The sequence below is a fragment of the Felis catus genome, chromosome E1 (genome assembly GCF_018350175.1).
Source record: "Felis catus isolate Fca126 chromosome E1, F.catus_Fca126_mat1.0, whole genome shotgun sequence".
NCBI lineage: Eukaryota > Metazoa > Chordata > Mammalia > Carnivora > Felidae > Felis > Felis catus.
The window spans coordinates 17,152,704-17,169,676 of record NC_058381.1 but is presented as its reverse complement, the minus strand read 5'-3'; the positions used below and the strand labels follow the sequence as shown (position 1 = coordinate 17,169,676).

The window sequence follows — 16,973 nt, the reverse complement described above, 5'->3', positions numbered from 1 at the left end:
TATCATATAGTGTAATAATGATTTCAGGAATACAATTTAGTGATTCATCACTTACATATAATGCCTAGTGCTCATCCCAACAAGTGTCCTCCTTAATGCCCACAGCCCATTTAGTCCTTCCCCCCCACCCAAAACCCCTCCAGCAACCCTCAGTTTGTTCTTTGTATTTAAGAGTATCTAATGGTTTGTCTCCCTGTTTTTATCTTATTTTTGCTTCGCTTCCCTATGTTCATCTGTTTTATTTCTTAAATTCCATACACGAGTGAATCATTTTGTCTTTCCCTGACTTCTTCTGCCTTGCATAACACACTCTAGTTTCATCTACATTGTTGCAAATGGCAAGATTTCATTCTTCTTGATCGCTGAGAAATATTCCATTGTGTGCGCGCACACACACACACACACACACACACACCCCACATCTTTATCCATTCATCAGTGGATAGACATTTGGGCTCTTTCCATAATTTGGCTATTGTTGATAGTTATAGCTAATTATTAATAATAATTTATTTACATGAAGGAATGTAAGCTCTAAGAGCTGAGACTTGAGTCTTTTTGGATCACTGATGCATTCCCAGTGCCTAAAACATTATAGGTCATCAATAAATGAATGAAAAGATATTTACTAAGTACAGATTTGAAACAGAGGCAACCATGGCACAGCACAAAAGCATGGGATATGAAGTTACAAGATTTGGATTTCAGTCACTGCTATTGCACTTATTGTTTATAGAACCTCGAACAAGTCACTTATCTCTTTGAATCTCAATCTCTTTCCTTTAAAATGATGCTAAAATATTACTGCACAGGGTTACTGCAAGTATTACAGAAAATAACAGAAGTAAAAATGTGTTGCAAATATTCGTGATTGTATCTAAGAAGTTATTCTTGGAAAACTGGCAGAAAATTCTGTAAAACGGATCAATCTCGAGAAAGCAAGTTATCTCAAGTCACCTTATCCTTGGTCTTGCAGAACTGTAGAGGGAGAATGAAGTAGTGAGAAAGTCCTGAGTTAGAAAAGATGGGTTTGAACTTCACTTACCAGCTGGCTGACCTTGAGAAAATCTCTTAACCTAAGGCCTAATTTTCTAATCTATAAAATGAGGGAAAAATACTGTCTCAAAAGTGTAATTGTTTTATTCAAATGTTCCATTAATTATGAAAGCACTTTTAGAATATAATGCAGAATATGTGTTTTTATTAAAATCAATTAACTGGCATTCCTTAAAGAAAATCCTAATCTTATTTGTTCCACCAGTCAAATAGAAGGTTGTATTATTCAAGAATGTGATCACATAGACTACAGGCAGAAGTATACCTACTCCCAATTCTTGCTGCGGGCTCTCCAACTTTGGTGAGAGGATGGAACACAACAGATAATGATAGAATAGGAAGATAAGAGAATGGGAAGAGAAAACAGAGATTCAGAAAGACATGAATAAGTAGCAAAGCTCTGATCAACTACAGGTCTATTTAATTTCACATCCCGCAGGCAGGGCCAACTTCAGGGATGTGTGATCTGTGCAGCTGCACAGGGTAGGAGCTCGCAGGGGCCCTGTACTTGGTTTAATGCTGTTGTCGCTGTCTTGAAATTCTCAGTTCTTTTTGAACAAGTGGTACCACATTTTCATTCTGCACTAGGCCCTGCAAATTATGTGGCTGGTGCTGCCCATAATCTTTCCACTAGAGGACAAGAACAATAGCTTAGTCTCAATGACTCTGTATACAGGAATCACTGCTAACTTAAAGGGCATTCACTAAAAAGGAGACCTTAAAACATGTTGGTGATCACGCATTTATAATACTTGAAGTATTTTGAAGTGAGCAAAATACTTCTTAGAAGCCAATTTAATTAAAAAGCATTAGCCCCAATTAGAAATACGAACGCCATATGCCTTTCCTATTTTTGTGCTCCATCACATCCTAATAATGAGCCAAAATGTGATGAGTAAATGGAATACCTGAATCTAATCAAATTGACTTTCCATTCTGAAATCCAACAAAAGACCCTATAATGTGGATTGTCTTTGGTTTTGATTTGATATCTGCTATCTCACAGTAAGCCAAGTAACATTACCACAGAAATCATCTCTGGAATGATATCCTTAACACAACCCAATTCAATGAAATCACACCCTTTAAATAATGTTTTGTTTATTTCTGCTCCTGCTGACTACAGACAGTTGGTGACTGTTTTTCCTTGACTGAAACGGAAAGGCTGAAGCTGATGAACTGAACATTTCCCAGGCTGCAATTCGGTTTTTGATGTCTGCAGGCCAAAAACATGCCTTTTCCTCTGAAATCCAGACTGAGCCTATAGTAGTCCATTTTGACCTTTAGATTCCTTATCAGTCACCTTTGGTCTCTGACAGTGGTTGGACAGGCCAATCAACAGAGGTCCACTCTCCATGAACAAAGGCTGGTTATGTAAAAGAGGTGAGCTGTGGGCAGAGATACGATCTGAAGAGAAGGTACTGAACTCATCCTCTGTGTTCCAGCAGCATGTCCAGGACTGCTGTCACTACAAAAAGTGAAACTTCACCCAAAAACATTTTCTCTGCTGGTGATTTAAACCCACACCTTCGTTAAGGAAGCAGCTGGATTTCAGAGAGAGGCAGGCAACCACCAATATTGAAACCAGCATGCAACTGTGGTCTGTACTCTTAACATTCCTTTCTCTTTCCTTTTTTTTTTTTTTTTTTTCCCGTTAAGTCTGCCAGAGGACCCCTTGGTTACTATATATATACACATATAGATATGCCGGTGACATTTCAAGGTTAAGATTCTTTTTTTTTTTTAAGTTTATTCATTTATTTTGAGAGAGAGAGAGAAGGCACAAATTGGGGAGGGGTGGAGGGGGGGAGAGAGAGAGAGAGAGAGAGAGAGAGAGAGAGAGAGAGAGAGAGAAAGAATGAATCACAAGCAGGCTTCACACCATCAGCACTGAGTTCAACGTGGGACCGGCACCCATGGACCCTGAGATCATGACCTGAGCTGAAGCCGGATGCTTCATTGACTGAAACACCCAGGCGCCCCATCAAGGTAAGATGCTTTAAAAGCTTTAGGAAATACACCTTTCTCCTTTCTCCATTACTCAATACTCATAGAGACTCTAAGATGAAAACTTTTATTCCAAGAATTTAGCAGTTTGTTCCCTAAAAACGTTAACCTCCTCAACTCTGAGAAATACATCCACTGCTTCCTATAGATAGAATCTGGAAATTCTAACTTCATCAGTTAGAACTGTTTACAAACTAATGTGTTTGATCATCTTTTTAAATTTCACTATCCTTAGAGTAAAATGGTACTACTGGAAATCTCAATGCTGTTTAACATTTCCTAAACAGAAAACAACGAAATGTTGCTCAAGGTCTGAATTAATTTGCTGCAGGATTCTAGGTAAGCTGGATTTCTCTGAAATCCAGCTGCTTCCTGTAAGTTTATCTTTGGGGTCTAAAATTCTCTAAGTCAAAAATGGTGATTTTAGAATTTAGAATTCGCAAATTCTACATATATACTCAACAACAGCTCAGGATAATTAGTTTATTTTGACCTCTAACCAACAATAATGTATTGATAAATTCGCAAATGCTACATATATACTCAACAACAGCTCAGGATAATTAGTTTATTTTGACCTCTAACCAACAATAATGTATTGATAATACATTATTATTTCATCTTCCTACCTGTTCTACTCAAATAGTTCACAAATTAAAGCATTTTCCATTAGTGTTTAGGTATGAAATAGCTTCCTGATAGAAAAAGGCAAATGAGGATCAGTTTTTCTAGGTCTCTAAGTAGTTCAGATGAATTAATGAATAAAATTCTATTTATCTCAATTTCACTTATCATTTCAGGAGTGCTATGAAAATGAATTACCAAAACTGCTGGTGGCAGTGAGACTGGTATATTTCTGGTAAGCAAACTAGCAATCTATCAAAAGTCCTAGAAATAGGTATACGCTTTGGTCTAGCGATCCCACAATTGAGCTTTAGGATAGTTCTTTTATGCAAAGATTGCATAAGACACGTGCAAAGATTTAGGCACAAGGATATTCATTCAGTGAGGCTTTGTTTATAACTGAAAAAAACTGGACATAATCAAAATGTGCAACAATAGGACAGAATTTGAATCAGTTCTATGGAAAACAAACAACTCTGAACAAGGATATGAGAGAAATGAGTTTGAGGACAATGGCAGGATGTTCGCAATATGCTAAGTGAAAAAATCAGATTACAAAGCAGTAGATAGAGGACAATCCCATTTTTAAAAGTATAGACATATACAGAAAAAGCCTGGATGATGTTAATAGTAAGATCTTTAGGAGATAAGAATGAGTGTAATGCTTTTTGTGGGGGAAAAGGAGTGCTTTAGTATTTTGTTTTTTATATAATAAATGTACATTATCTGCAAATATTAAAAAAAAATAACTGGGGCACCTGGTGGGTATCTGACTTAGAAACTAAGGAGCTGAACATTGCTTATAGAACACTAAATAAGTTGAGCCATTAATAGGCAACCAGGCCATTAAACTGGTAACCAAGCCAATAAGAACAAGGGCAAATAGTTATCAGCACACTCCACCCCTTATAGCTCACTCTACTGTAAATATTACAAGCGCTCTGTGCCATGGGAACCACCTTGCCTACCACATGATGCTGATGTAATAATATCCAGAGCTAAGCACCTGGAGGAAGCAGAGAAAGGTTTTGCTTTGAATTACTTGAATGCATTTTTCTTTTTCTTTTCTCTTCTCTCTCTCCCCCCTTTCTAAACCATAAAGCTTCCACTAGCAGATAGTGTAATGATTTCTATTCTTATGCTGCCTGTGGGGATTTCACATTATGCTCCCAGCCACCGGTACTGATTCATTAACAGCCTTGTAAAATTGGCAGCCTTCCTAAATAAGCTATGTAAAGTCTGCAAATGTTACTGAGCTGTGTTCTCAGTGGGTACTCAATAAAACTTGATAAATTCTGCCCATGATAGACCCAAAATATGCTCATAGCAATATCCCAAAGAAAATCATCAGTCTATACAAAAGCCTTTCTGGATTCTTCTGCTAACCACAAATCATTAATAGCAGTCCCTCACTGAAAAGTAACTATTGTAATATGGTGATAACATCCACCACATTCATCTTCCTTTTCTCTCACCACTCAAGTATCCTTTACTTCTGTTTATACAAATCAAGACATTTAAGACAGCAAGAAATAAAGGTCAGAGCCCCAGCTCAAATCCTACTGTAATGCCTTTGCTAACTGGCTCATTTACGATACCTTTCTGTCCTCTGAATACTTAACATTTGTACCATTCATCTGACACTTAGCACCTGTTAAATTGTTTTCTTAGTTATCCTTTTAAAAAAAAATTTTTTTTTCAACGTTTATTTATTTTTGGGACAGAGAGAGACAGAGCATGAACAGGGGAGGGGCAGAGAGAGAGGGAGACACAGAATCGGAAACAGGCTCCAGGCTCTGAGCCATCAGCCCAGAGCCTGACGCGGGGCTCGAACTCACGGACCGCGAGATCGTGACCTGGCTGAAGTCGGACGCTTAACCAACTGCGCCACCCAGGCGCCCCTCTTAGTTATCCTTTTATTGACCAGTTCCTATATCTTCAACAGACTGAGCATCCTGACTGCAGAAGAACCATGTCTTGTGTTTCTTTGTATCTCCCACCCTTTGCCCAGAATAGGTGAAGTTATTACAATGATGCAAATGATAGGATTTTACCATCAGACAGGCTCACCACTCTGTATTCTAATTCTTACTCTTATATTTCAGCTTATGTCAAAAGAGCAAAAATATTAGCTACCATTTACTGAGTGCTTACTATTAGTAGTACTTCACACATATCACATTTAATCCAAATAGGTATTACAAGCTCCATTTTATTAATGAGGAAAATAAGGCTTACAGTGGTTATATAATACATTCAAGGTCACACAGCTCATAGGTGATGACACTCTGAATGGGACTCTTACTATTAGCAACAAGAACAAATGGCAAGTAAAATCCTGAACATGTGACCAAGAGACCTTTTGAGACTTTTTAAAGAGAATATTTAAGGAATGGGATACTTTAAGAATTGACTGTGAGGGATGCCTGGGTGGTTCAGTTGGTTAAGTGTCCAACTGAGGCTCAGGTCATGATCTCGCAGTTCGTGGGCTTGAGCCCTGCATCAGGCTCTGTGCTGACAGCTGGAGCCTGCTTCAGATTCTGTGTCTCCCTCACTCTCTGCCCTTCCCCTGCTCACGCTCTTGTCTCTCTTTCTCAAAAATAAATAAACATTAAAAAAAAAAAGAATGAAATTTTATTGGGGATGGATAAACATCACAGAGGTGGGATGTCAAAGAAGTTCAGTTTCACATATTGTTTGTCCTATTCCATTCATCTCCTAGGAACAGAAATATACACTGAGAATTTATATTCTCCACAGATGCTGCAACTTTTCAAACTAAAGCGTTCCACAATAGAAAATAAAAAATTAATAATAATAGAAATTAAAATATTTTTGGTGTTGTGGGAATTTGGTATATCAACCTTAGGAGAAACATTGTACAGGTGACCAGTATGAACAGTATGGGTCTGAACTGCCTAAGTCCACTTATGTGCAGATTTTTTCAGCAAATATATTGGAAGGTATTTCAGAAAGCTGCAGCAACTTGAAAAAATTCACAGATGAACCATGCAGCACAGAAAAAGTCAGAAGTTATTATAAGAATATAGTATATAATACATGTGACATACAAAATATATATTAACTGGCTGTTTATTTTATTAGTAAGGTTTCTAGTCAACAGCAGACTATTAGTAGTTAAATTCCAGGGGAGTTAAGTTATACACAGATTTTTCTATGAACAAGAGGGTCAATGCCCCAAACTCCTGCTTCATTCATTCAAAGGTCAACTGTAATTCTAAGTCTTCTACATTTAAAAACTAAACTGTTACAACTAAACAAAACAAACAAACAAACAAAACCAAAAAACAACCCTAACACTCTAAAATACACTAACCCAGAGGTTTCTCTTAATTTGAAAGTAATTCGAGCCACTGCATTCTGTTGCTTTAACAGACATAACTAATGCCCAATCCCTCAGGTTACTAAAATAAGGATCACAATCCTCTAGAAACAGATTCATGCAGAAAACAAGAGTTGCTCAATTTGCACAAACCTGCAAAAAATGAAGTGGGCCCATATTTGCCCTTTGGTGTGTAACACTAGCAATCTATTTATAAATAATTTGCTACATCCTCTCCAAATCACAGGAACACCCAGAAGTCCTTGATGTTCTTAGCACATTTCTTCAGGTTAAGCCTAATTACATTACTGGCAGCAACATCCTGCACCATTCAACAAAGCAAAGTTAATTTTAACCCTGTCTTAAAGTAGTTAGGATACCAATTTTTTTTTCTTTCACCTTAGAAATTCAGAAACATTATGGGATAGCATCTACACCACTACTCTTTAGCACCAAGGCAGTTTAACATAATTAAGAGGACTCACAGTTACTGGAAAGACCCAAGAAGAGATGTGAGCAACATGATACATAGAAGTTTGGACCCTTCTATTACTCTGAGGTCCAACAGCTCTTGGAAACAGAGAATGACAACATCCTTAATTATTTAGCTTTGGGCAGTGGTTTCTCAGTGTTAGTCAAAAGGAATTGCTCAATTTCAGGAGTGATTACACATAAGCACACAAACAAAAAGCAGTAATTTAGGGGAAAAAATCCACTCTAGATTTATCAAAAAGAAATTTTGACTTGAATGTATTACAACCTCACCATTCCTGTTCATCTTCATTGTGCAGATTTACTCTTTAGTTAACCTGCTTAAGTAAGCATGGTTCCAGTAAAACCAAAGTTGAGAGCTCTCTTTGTTTTTTTTCTCCTTGGTTCCTAGCCAATTACTGCTCTGACTTCAAACACATACAAGTGTGGATAAAGTCACATAAAATTATCACCACCAACGAAAACATAAATGTACCTTTATACTGTGACAGCAGATCATTAACCTTTCCTTCATATTTGAAGGCCAGAACACCTAGAAGATTCGCTAGATGTAAATTTACTTGATCATCTTTTAAAGGCATTACACTTTTTAAAAATTTTTATTTTTTGTTTGTTTTTATATTAGAGAGTGAGTGGGGGACAGGGTACAGAGAGTGAGAGAAGGAGAATCCTAAGCAGGCTCCACGCTCAGCAAAGAGCCTGATGTCGGGCTTGATCCCACAAACCTGGGATCATGAACTGAGCCAAAATCAAGAGCCAGACGCTCAACTGACTTGAGCTACACAGATGCCCTAAACAATCCGCTTTTTGAGGCTATCTTCTCTGCATAAGAATCTGATAACTACAAAAAACAGTCGGTAGTAATTTAAAATCAAAGAAAAAGAAACATCCTAGGCTTCTTTTAACTATATTAGTTTCTTTACCCACCAAAGAGAGAAAAAAAAGACCTTAAATTGCAAATAAATGCCTGGTTTCAATCCATTATCAATAATCAATTATTCTAATTATGTTTGTCCATTTCTGTAAAATACATGATTTAGATTTAAAAAATATCACGGAGGAGCACCTGGATGGCTCAGTCGGTTTAACATAATTGGCCAACTTTAAGTTGCCAACTTTAAGTGGCCAACTTTAGCTCAGATTGTGATCTCATGGTTTGTGAGTTTGAGCCCCACATTGGGCTGTCTGCTCTCTGCACAAAGCCCACCTTGGATCCTCTGTCCCCCCATCTCTCTGCCCATCCCCACTCATGTTCTCTCTCAAAAATAAATAAAACATTACAAAAAAATAAAAAAATAAAAAAACATCATGGATGAGGGGTGCCTGGATGGCTCAGTCTTTAAGCGACTGACTCTTGATTTCGGCTCAGGTCATGATCTCAGGGTTTGTGAGTTCGAGCCCTGCATTGGGCTCTGCTTTGACAGTGTGGAGCCTGCGAAGGATTCATTCATTCATTCATTCATTCTCTCTCTCTCTCTCAAAATAAATAAACTTAAAAAAATATCATGGATGATAACTATACTTATGCAATGAGAACAAAGAAATTTAAAAACTTGAAAGGCAAAAAAAAAAAAAAATTCATAAAATTATAACAGAGAGTAGGACTTCTTGGTTCCAGGCTTGTCAAATACAGGTAATTTTTGCTAAAGAACTGTTTCAGAGCTAGAAAAAGATGGAAGGCTACACCTAAATTATTCTACAAATCAGACATAAGATGGACAAAGACTGTATCAAAGATTCAACAAATACTCAAAAGCAAAAATCATAAACAATAGTAAACCAAATCCAGCAATCTCTTAACAAATAATGCAAATAGCATGTAAGGATGATTTAACTTAGTAACTCAATATAAGTTGCTGCACTACTGGCAAATGGGGGGAAATATTATCATTCCTATAGATGTCCAAAAATCACTTAAAAAGGGGCGCCTGGGTGGCGCAGTCGGTTAAGCGTCCGACTTCAGCCAGGTCACGATCTCGCGGTCCGTGAGTTCGAGCCCCGCGTCAGGCTCTGGGCTGATGGCTCAGAGCCTGGAGCCTGTTTCCGATTCTGTGTCTCCCTCTCTCTCTACCCCTCCCCCGTTCATGCTGTCTCTCTCTGTCCCCCAAAAAAATAAACGTTGAAAAAAAAACCCTCAAAAATCACTTAAAAAATTCAATAACTATACCTAAAAATCTTTGATTGGATATACAGCTGACCCTTGAACAATATGGGGGTCAGGAGAACTGAGCCCCCATGCATTTGAAAATCTGCAAATAACTTCTGGCTCTCTGAAAACTTAATGTCTACTGTTGACTAGAAGCCTTACCAGTAGCATAAATAATCGATAATACATATTTTGTATACATATTCTATAGTGTGTTCTTACAATAAAGTAATCTAGACAAAAGAATGTATTAAGAAAATCCTAAGAAAATATATAGTACTGATTATAAAAAAATCCATGTATAAGTGGACCTACAAAGATAAAATCCATAAAGTTCAATCCTCAACTTGAGAAACGGCCTATGCCAGAACCTACAGCACACAATACATCTGCTAACAAAACATAAGAAACATTCCTTTCACAGTGGAAAACAAGATAAAACCATTAGCACTGCTATTATTTAACATTCCACTAAAGCCCTAGCCAAAGCAATGTTTCAAATAAAACTCATTTACAGATGATATAATGATGCATGGAGAAAAGTAAAAAAATCAACTTAAAAATCTATTGGATATTAGGACCAAGCAAGAGTTCAGCAAGGTGGTCTGATATAAAAGCAAATATAGAAATTTTTACTACACAGTTACAGTGACTACTTAGAAAATGTCATGGGAGAGAGCTCAAGAAATACATTAAAACAAGAGCAACAAAAACTTTAAGAAACACCCATGAATATACCTAATAAGAAATGTGTAACTACTATATGAGGAAAAGTAAAATTTAAATGAAAAGCATTTTCATACCACATTACTCACTGGAAAGGCTCATTTCATAAAGCTGTTAATTCTCTCCAAAACCAGTTCAGTGCAATTTCAGTCAAAATCCAAATAGGATTTTTGTTTGTTTATTTATTTGGGGGAGAGAGAAAGAGTCCCCCGGGTGTATGCAAATGAGCAGGGGAGAGGGAGAGAGAGACTCCCAGGTAGGCTCCAATAGGGGAGAGCCCCATGCAAGGCTTCATCTCAGTAACTGTGAGATCATGACCTGAGCTGAAATCATCAAGATACTTAACCAACTGAGCCACCCAGGAGCCCCCTTAACAGGATTTTTTTTTAAGTGGAAATTGACAAGGTGTTTCTAAGACAGTTGGAAATAAAATAAGAATAGCTGATACATTAAAACATAATAACGAGGCAAGCCTTGCCATACAAGATATCAAAATACCCACTAAATTCCTATAGTAAGTACACAATGTGGTATTGGTGTATGAATAGAAAAACTATCAATAGGACTTAATTGTACAGAATCAACTCCAAATATCTATTAGAATTTAATATACAATAACTGTAGTGTTTCAAATCAGCAAAGTGAGAATGGACTAAATAAATGATACTGGGATAAATGACTATCCATTGGAAAAAAAGGTAAAGTCAACACCCCTATCTCACATTATAAATTCCAGATATTTTAAAGAGTGAAATACTTAAAAAGTATGGACTTACTAGAAAAAACATAAAAGAATACTTTTATAATCCTGAAAGTGGGTGGGAAGGGTTTTTTAAACAAGATACAAAACTCTGAAATCCTAAGAGAAAATATCAGATTTTATTAAATAAATATTAAAAACTTTTAGGAGCACTTGGCTGGCTCTTTTAGAGCATGCAGCTCTTTTTTTAATTGTATTTTTGAGAGAGAGGGAGAGAGAGGGAGGGAGAGAGAGAACGAATGAACAAGCCAGGGGAGGGGCAGAGAGAGAAAGAGATGGAATCTGAAGCAGGCTCTAGGTTATGAGCTGCCAACGCAGAGCCCCGTGCCTTGCTCGAAATCACAACCCATGAGATCTTGACCTGAGCAGAAGTCAGATGCTTAACTGACTAAGCCACCCAGGTTCCCCTGAGCATGCAACTCTTGATCTCAGGGTCACAAGTTCAAGCCCCCTCTTGGGTGTGGAGATTACTTAAAAATAAAATCTTAAGAAAAAAAATTAAAAACTTTCATTTTTTAAGTTTTTAATGTTTTTATTTTATTTTTGAGAGAGAGACAAGAGTGCAAACAGGGGAGGGGCAGAGAGAGAGGGAGACACAGAATCCGAAGCAGGCTCCAGGCTCTGAGCTGTCGGATCAGAGCCTGACGTGGGGCTAGAACTCACAGACCGTGAAATCATGACCTGAGCCAAAGTTGGACGCTTAACCGACTGAGCCACCCAGGCGTCCCTAAAAACTTTTATAACAAGATGAAAAATTAAAAGACACATAATAAACTGGTAGAAAGGGTTTTGGGTTCTTTTTTTTTTTTTTTTTTTTTTTGGCTACATATTAAGATCATGTAGAGTACATCAAAAAGAAACAAATAGCAACAGAAAAATAGTCATAAGTACAAACATGCCAATTACAGAAGAAAAGTGAAAAAGACCAATAAAAAAATATAAAAGGATACTTAAACCTCTATAGTAATAAAGGAATTGCGAATAGAGAAATATTTAAGAGCAGGCCCTGGAGTCTGAATGCCTATGTTTGCACCCTGGCTATATAATATTATACAAGTAACTCAACATCTCTGTGCCTCTCATCTGTAACTGAGGAGAATATCTAACTCATAAGAAAAAAGAAAGATAATATGAATAGTATTCAAAATAATGCCTAGTACATAGTAAGAGTTCAATAACGTGCTATTTAATGTTATTATTAGTATTACCAGGATTGGTGAAGGTCTATTCCTACAGCTGGTAAAAGCAAATTAGCAAAGCCTTTTTTGAAAGCAATTTGGCAGTATGTATCAAATTTTTAACATATACATACCATTAGACCCAGAAATTCCACTGCTACAGATTTATCTAAAGAAATGTTTCCATATGTATACAAAGATAGCAGTCCAGTACAGCAGTGTAGGAGCTCTGTGTTTTGAGACAGGAAATGCTGGTTCTAGTTTCAGTTCTGCCAATAACAAATCATGTAACTGCTATGCAAAAATCACTGCACCATTTCAATTTTTTTTTTAGTTTATTACTTCATAAAATGTGGATGAGGACTTGCTCAATCTGCCTCAGAGGAATACTTTAAGGATGTTGTTGCCAAGTGCAGCCCCTGGACCAGCATCATCTAGGAACTTGTTAGAGATACAAAACACCTTTCAGTTTCACAAAAAGTTACATTTTGGATAATTATCTGGATATGCTCTCCTGTTGTTAAACTTGAGCTTTAGAAAGCATCCATGTATAGCTTCGAAATCAAACTCATATATGAAATCAAATACTAAATACAAGTATTTTAGGTCAAGGATAAAAAGCTCAAGGTAACCCATTTCACAATCAAGCAATGTTTCAAGCACTTAAGTTCCAAGATTTCTGATCAGAGGTTTTCATAATGGGAATACTGTTTTAATGGAAGCCTCTGTCAGCATTTTGTCTAATAATTCTTGATCTTTTTCTGATCTTTTTTGGTAGGCACAAAAATAGCCACTTATTTGATACGTTGTTTGGCATATACCAATAATGCTAGAAGACCCCTTGCTTAGTGGCCACCTCTCAGGGATTGAATATTGGCTCTCGAAACATAACATAGGCTCCCATATTTTTCAGAAATTCTGATTTCTCTTTTATTAAAAAGTATGTATAGACTCTTAAAGGGCATGTAACTTCTCATGATTATTTGAGAAGTCTGATTTAAGACTCCTGAAATTTGATCCTATGATGCTCTGGGTTGCTCACATATTTTTTTCTAGTAGGATTTAAGCTTATGGCAGGGACTATTCTTAGTTTCTGGAGTGAATTTAATCACTTCTTAATGTTCTTCATTGATACTTCAAAATTAACCCCCTATTTGGTGAGTTTTATGCAATGACAAAGAGAGACCATAATCTAATAATGATATAATTTCCAGTAAAATACAGTAATACCCTAGTTATTCTCTAATTTCATCTATATATAACAGTTGAAACTCAAGAAATTAGTATGAACCTGTGAAATCACCTAAAAGGTATCTCAACACCATACTCCAAAGGTCATGAACTTTCTCCATTGGAGAGCCCCAAGGATCTCAGTCTGTTATGCTAGCCTTTTTCCTCTGACATAATTCTCATAGCATTTGTTACTTGGTTTCTAAACCCACAGCAAATCCCAGGCAGCAAATAAGAACAGAATAAAAATTCATGAGTGGGTTCTCAGCAGTGACAAGAGAATTATCTGGCTAAGAGTACACTTGTGTCAAGGTATCCCCTTCCCCAAACATACACTTCAAATTTTTTTTTGAGTCAGTCTCCACTTATGATCCTAAATCTTAATCTTTTAGTTACTCCCACTAGTCGCTATTTATATATCTGGCACCACCAGGGAAATGCTCACACCAATTGAGCTTTACATTATCAAGCCTTAGAAATAATACTTCCCTTTAGGAAAGAGATTAACTTTTTATAAGATCACATTAGAGAATCTAATTTAAAAAACATATTTATCTACACAACATTTTCATATGACCTTAAGGAGTTCACTTTTTTTAAGTCTATTTATTTATTTTGAGAGAGACAGATAGCACAAGTGGGGAGGAGAGAGAGAGGGAGGGAGGGAGGGAGGGAGAGAGAGAGGGAGGGAGGGAGGGAGAGAGAGAGGGAGGGAGGGAGAGGGGGAGAGGGGCAGAGGGGGAGAGAAGGGGAGGGGGGAGAGAAGGGGAGGGAGGGAGAGAGGGGGGGAGGGGGAGAGAGAAAGAGAAAGAGAGAGAAAGAGAGAGAGAAAGAGAGAGAGAAAGAGAGAGAGAAAGAGAGAGAGAGAGAGAGAGAAAGAGAGAGAGAGAGAAAGAGAGAGAAAGAAAGAGAAAGAGAGAGAAAGAGAGAGAAAGAAAGAGAAAGAGAGAGAAAGAAAGAGAGAAAGAAAGAGAGAGAGAGAGAGAGAGAGAGAGAGAGAGAGAGAGAGAGAGAGAATGAATGAATGAATATCCCAAGCAGGCTTCGTGCCACCAGCGCAGAGCCCTACGCAGGACTCAAACTCACCTGCTCATCTGCTCAAATGACCTGAGCAGAAACCAAGATCCAGACACTCAACCAACTGAGCCACCCAGGTGGCCCTAGGAGTTCAGTGACCTTCTAAAGCCAATCCATAAAACTCTAGGTGACCATGGATTCCCAAATTAAGACCTTCTACATTACATGCCAAAAATGTGTGTTTCAACAGAATTTTTGATATTATTTTTATCAGAATGACCTCTAAAGATTCTTAAATAATGATGAACTGGGGAACACTATAAATGCAAAATAAAAATGATGGCTGGTATAATCCTAATGAATATACTTTAGATGAAGTGAATTTGGATATTACATCTCTTATAAGAAAAAAGGGTAGCAAAAGACAAAAATTAAAAAGATTCTGCAAATTCTTTAAAAGACTGTCTACGTTAGCAGCAAATCTTAGTGTAGCAAATACATTTTTTTACTGCTAAGTTGAAGATGTCAGCAGTTAAAGACAATTCGTAAGATTAAGTCTCAAAAGTGACCTTGCAACTCCTCAGAATATAATTTTTATAGTGGTTGAAAGCACCAGTCTAGGAAACAGCTCTGGATTCTAACGACAGTTTTATCATTTACTAGCTACATGGCCTTGAGCAATTAACATCTCTGAGTCTCAGTTTCATTGTCTGTAAATAGAACAAATTGGTTCATAGAGTTGCTGTTATGATTATATGAGACAATACACGTTAAACTCTTAGCACGGTGACAAGAGGTCAACAAATGGCAGGCATTAGTTATTAATTTCAATTAACTCATTTTTAATGTAGGTATTTATGGTTTGCAAAGTGTTACTGGCACATATGATCTCTTTTGATCCAACCTGGGGGTAGGAGCCTCATTTTACAGTGGAAGAAACTGAAGTCAAATGATTTACTCAAAGGCAATAATAAGTAGGAAAAGAAATTTGGGCTTAATTTGATTATACTAGGAACTAAAATGCAAAAGCTGAGAAGCTCTGCCTTTTAATGTTTAAAAGTGTAGTTCAATATACATAAAATTTGCCATTTCAACCATGTTCAGTGGCATTAAATACATTCACATTGTTGCGTAATCATCATTCATCCCTAGAACTTTTTCTTCTTTAAACAAAATTTTTTTTTAATGTTTATTTATTTGTGAGACAGAGAGAGACAGAGCATGAGTGGGGGAGGGTCAGAGAGAGAGGGAGACACAATCTAAGCAGGTTCCAGGCTCTGAGCGGTCAGCACAGAGCCCGACGTGGGGCTCGAACTCACAGACCGTGAGATCATGACCTGAGCTGAAGTCGGTTGCTCCACCGACTGAGCCACCCTAGTGCCCCTTTTTCTTCTTTTTAAATGAAATTCTATCAAACACAAACTCTCCATTCCCCCTCCCTCAAACTCCTGGGGATTTCTTTAGGTGCCTCAAGTGGAATCATGTGGTATTTGTCCTTTGTCATTGGCTTATTTTATTTAGAATAATGTCTTCAAAATTCATTCTTGTTGCAGCATTTGTCAGAATTTCCTTCTTTTTTAAGGTTGAATAATACTCAGTTGTACTGCATACCACATTTTGTTTTATCCATTTATCTACTGACAGACAGGTGGGTTGCTCCCCATGTTGTTTTGTTTTTTCAAAATATTGTCAACACTATTGATATTGGTTATCCAGTTTCTGATTATTCCCTCCTTTCCTTCTCTTTTATTCCATTTCTTTGTTTTAAGAAAAAAAAATGCAAGTAAGTGGCTGATTTAATTCTATAGAGTTGATATACACACCACTAAAACCACTTTATTTTGTGGCTATTTTTTGTAGGAGCTCCACCATGAATCAACACAAAGAAAAAACCTGAAACTCAAATGAGCTTAATTTGATTTGGTAGGAGAGCAAACCATCAATTAAAATAATAAATTATGTGTAACATTATAAATCACTTCACATGCTATTTTAGGACTTTTAATAAGAGATAGTGGAAAGTTTCTGTTGTTGGACATTAAAAAAAGTTTTTCAGGGTTGACCTGGGAGGGAGAAAGAAACATTCCCTAAGTATCCAAAAGTCTGGAAAAACCTCAGTAGCTGACTCTCCTGAAGCCACTCCGGAGTGAGTGCTAACACACTACGAAGACCAAACTGCTGCTACACAAAGTAACCCTCGCCTTAACTGTGAGGCGAGATTAACCACAAGCTTCAGCACACAGTTCTCAGAAATAGCTCAACCACAATGGAAGGGAAGGACGACAACTCTAGAGACTTCAAAAAAACAGCGACGATTTAAGATGCGTTGAATCTTGTACTTTCGTGAATGAAGGTGTGCATGCAGGCTTGGATTTTGAGTACGTACTGGTACAA

General features: G+C 37.2%; 1 protein-coding gene and 1 long non-coding RNA gene across 8 annotated transcripts in view; one reads left to right on the top strand and one right to left on the bottom strand.

The window, feature by feature from the left end:
* Positions 1-16,973, bottom strand: part of SSH2 (slingshot protein phosphatase 2) — a 249,790-nt gene that overhangs the window by 89,304 nt on the left and 143,513 nt on the right. The window lies entirely within an intron of this gene.
* Positions 2,114-16,557, top strand: LOC109494255. The gene is made up of 3 exons (XR_002148969.2): positions 2,114-2,656; positions 2,945-3,922; positions 16,440-16,557. It is a non-coding gene; the product is annotated as an uncharacterized LOC109494255 (long non-coding RNA).